The sequence below is a fragment of the Macrobrachium nipponense genome, chromosome 5 (assembly GCF_015104395.2).
Source record: "Macrobrachium nipponense isolate FS-2020 chromosome 5, ASM1510439v2, whole genome shotgun sequence".
Lineage (NCBI taxonomy): Eukaryota > Metazoa > Arthropoda > Malacostraca > Decapoda > Palaemonidae > Macrobrachium > Macrobrachium nipponense.
Window position 1 is genome coordinate 66,647,085 of NC_061107.1, and position 5,000 is coordinate 66,652,084.

Consider the following 5,000-nt stretch of genomic DNA (forward strand, 5'->3'; position numbering starts at 1 on the left):
TCCCCCTATTCAGATCATTTCCCATTGGCCCATGGCTTGCTTGGACAAAATAATAAAGCTAGTTGAATTATGTGCATCTAATAACGTATTTTCATTCGGGGAATCATTCTACAAGCAAAAATTCGGGTGTAGTATGGGTAGTCCTTTAAGTCCTGTTCTAGCCTAATCTGTACATGGAATACTTTGAAACTACAGTAATAAATGCAATAAAACCCAAAAACATGTTGTGGATGAGATACGTGGATGATATCCTAACATTTTGGGATAATAGGTGGGGCAATTTTAATGAATTCCACACACACACACACACATACATACATACATACATATATATATATATATATATATATATATATATAAAATATATATATATATATATATATATATATATATATATATATATATATATATATATATATATATATATATATATATATAGTATATAATATTTATTATATATATATATATTTATGGTATATCTATATATATATATATAAATAGATAATATATATATATATATATATATAGTATATAGATATATAGAATATATATACATATATATATAGATATATATATGAATATATATATATATATATATATATATATACTATATATATATATAAATATATATATATATATATATATATATATATATATATATAGATATATATATATATATATATGTATATTATATATATATATATATATATATATATATATATATATATATTTATTTATTTATTTATATATAATATATATATATATATATATATATATATATAGATATTGATATATATATATGTAATATACAATATATATATATATATATATTATAATATATATATATATATATATATATATATATATATATATATAATTATATATATATATATATATATATATATATATATATATATATATATATATATATATATATATATATATATATATATATATATATATATATATATATATATATAATATATATATCATTATATATATATATATATATATAGATATATATATATATATATATATATCCTATATATATATATACCTATGTAATATATATATATATATATATATATATATATTAATATATATATATATATAGATATTATATATATATATATATATGTATATATATATATATATATATATATAAATATAATATATATATATATATGTATATACATATATATATCAATATCTATATATATATATATATATATATATATATATATATATATATATATATATATATAAAATAAATAAATAAATATACTATATATATATATATATATATATATATATAATATACATATATATATATATATATATATATATATATATATTTATATATATATATGAAGAGTTTTTATTTCATGGTTTTAATAAGCTGCTTTTTAAGCAATTTTTAGAACTTGCCGTTCACGACTCAGCTTTTGTTTTTAACAATAAATTATCTTCTAGGTAGATGGTGTGGCCATGGGTTCTACCCTTGGGTCCATTATTCGCAAATTTTTTTATGTCTAGTCTTGAACAAGAATTTTGAATTCTTGTCCTAATTCTTTTAAACCATTGTTTACAGAAGGTACGTGGACGATACCTTCTCCCTTTTTAGATACGAATGGCAAGCTTTACAATTTTTACAGTTTATTAATTTGAAACACCCTAACATTAATTTTACTGTGGAACTCGAAAACGGTAATTCATTACCGTTTCTTGATATTTGCATAACTAGGGATCAGTCAATTTTAACACTTCAGTTTTTAGAAAGAAAACATATACGGGACTTTCTAATAATTTTTATAGTTCTTGTCAAAAGAGTTTTAAGCTTAATGCAATCTCCACTCTGGTTCATAGAGCAATAAAATACTCATCAAACTGGGATATCTTTCATAAAGAAATTGATTTTGTTTTGTTTTTTATCTAATATCTTCCAACGAAACTCGTACCCTAAGAATGTATTTTTTAATATTGTTAACAAACTTTTAACTTTGCATTTTAAACCACCCATTCCAATGATAGGCGTACCAAAGAAACTAATGTATGCCTCCATACCATATATACAATAGCAAATTTTCACAACACCTAACTAGAATCATAGAAAGTGAAATTCCCTGTCTAAATATAAAACTTATATCTAACAACCCATGCAAAATAGGCTCTTTTTTCTGCTTCAAAGATCGTCTGCAGCAGTTCATCGATCCAAACGTGGTATACAAATTTTACGTGCCCGGGATGTCCCGGAATTTACGTTGGATCGACTAGGAGGCTGCTGCAGATGAGATACTGCAGTCACATGGGCTTTAGTTTCAGGACCGGTCAAAAAATTAAGTAGGCCTGAACACTCAAACATAAAAAACCACGCAATCAATTGCAAGATAGAGGTGAAGAAACAACACTTCTCTATTTTAGGCTCGGTTAAGGGTAGGCTCCACTTTGGGGGGTGCCGATCGTAAAAAATATTTGCCAAAAATACACTAATCAAGACAGGCTAATGAAATTTCAGGCATTATTAGCACTATAATAATGCATATTCCCTGTGAGGTTTATCATCCTATAGGGAAAATTAATGATTTTATGAAAAAAAACTGTGAAAAAAACGAGAAAGGAAAATTTCCGGCCCCTCGTACTGAAGGTTATTTGGTGATTGGTAAGAAACTACAGTCTTGAATAGAAATTAGGTCTGACAGAATGTTGGTATTCCACCTGGAACATGCACAAAAAAATTATCAAAATAGAACAGTAAATAAGCACGTAATAACAAAAAAAGAGCAACAACTTTGTAAGTTCAGCGAAAGCCCCGCCGAAATAGCAGACTATAGCTAGGAAGAAATATTCAGGAAAAATTCAAATCTCGATTTAGGGACAAAAACCTTTTGAGAGTTTGTAGTTTATTAGGTCACTTTGATAGCCTAAAAACATCTAAAAAAAAAATTATATTGATTTAGGACAATCAAAGAAAACCCACCTCAAAAAAAAAAAAAAAAAAAAAAAAAAAAAAAAAAAAAGTGGTGGGGGGTGGTTTTTTCTTTGATTGTCCTAAATATATAATTTTAGATTTTAGGCTATCAAGTGACATGTTAACTACAAACTCTCAAAAGGTTTTTATCCCTAAATCGAGATTTGAATTTTTCCTGAATATTTCTTCCTAGCTAGTAGTCTGCTATTTCGACGGGGCTTTCGCTGAACTTACAAAGTTGTTGCTCTTTTTTTTTGTTATTACGTGCTTATTTACTGTTCTATTTTGATAATTTTTTTTGTGCATGTTCCAGGTGGATATACCAACATTCTGTCAGACCGAATTTCTATTCAGACTGTAGTTTCTCACCAATCACCAAATAACCTTCAGTACGAGGGGCCGGAAATTTCCGTTTTTTCACATTTTTTTCATAAAATCATGAATTTCCCTGTAGGATGATAAAACTCACACCGGGAATATGCATTATTATAGTGCTAATAATGCCTTGAAAATTTCTTATTTAGCCTGTCTTGATTAGTGTATTTTTGGCAAATATTTTTTACGATCGGCACCCCCCAAAGTGGAGCCTACCCTTAAAGACTCTGATTACATAACCACTCTAGAGTCATTATATATTAAACGTCTTGTTCCCTCTTTGAATAGTGGAGTTTCATCTTCTCCGCTTTATCTGGCATAGTCAACGTTTTAAACTTCTTGCCCAAGTCTAGTCATTCTACCTCCTTCCTTCTCAACTAACGGTTGGTTGCGCCTTGGTATTTGTTTTTTTATTTGTACTTTTTACTTTTTAGTTTTACTTGTCAATTTTTAGTCCTTTATGTCAATTTTAAGGTTAATTTTAGTCTTTTTACTATATTGAGAATCCTGCTATTATTGAATGCTAATATGTATGTGTTTTTTTTTATCTCAACAGACTGAAGATGCACATTGTATGTGCGAAACGTCTCTAATAAATTATTCTTCTGATGTGGTTGTCTGCGATTTCCTGAATGGATGTATGTGATATACCTGCATAGCCAGCCTATATATTATATATATATATATATATATATATATATATATATATATATATATATATCTATATATATATATATATATATATATATATATATATATATATATATGGCGCCAGGATAACTCGTTACTGTTAATATTATTAAACCCTTTCGGTAAAATATGTTTATATATACTTTGCCATAAATAAATGAAACAAACACCACGACAAATTTGTTCTCGGGAAAGTATCCCAAAACGTATTGTGAGCAGCTTTTAAATTTTCAGGCCTCTCATTATTCACCAATTATTTAAATTTTTTGAAAAAATTTGCCATATGTGATTTGGGATTTATCAGGTAGTAAATCATATAATCTTGGGACACTGAAGTTTTTCATTTGAATATGTAATATATTTAACTGAAAGAATATATTAAGGCTACTCTTGAAAGTTCCAGCTCCTGCCCAGTTCTCCCATCCTTTGGGGTCATCAAAGCCACTGTGGACTTGCAAAAACTTGCATCCATCATCAAAACATGAGTACTGTCGTGGTATAGAGAAACCAACATTCGTCTGGGGAATCGGTGGATGATTGGTTTCAGTAGATCTCCAACGTCTAACATGTTGATTCATATGTGAAACTCTTGGCACTTCAGCCAATACACACTTTTTTAATTTTCAGAGTTCTTCAATTATCATTAACGAGGTAGAGTTAAACTTGAAATTGACTTCTGCTTTATGTTTGCGATAACAACCTTTACTGTAACTTTTGCTGCAGTAAAAAAATTATAAAAAGTGAAAAAATTTGCACAAGATATAAATATCTAAAGAAATAAAGAAATTAATAAAATATTAATAAATTTTTAAAAATAAATAAACGAAACAGAATTAGGAAGTTGAATGAACAAAAAGTTTTGAAATAATAAAAAGCTAGAAAATTATTCAATAAATAAAAATAAAATTGTATAGAATAAATAAATAAATGGTAAAAATAAAATGATAAAGTTTATGTGTAAGTAATG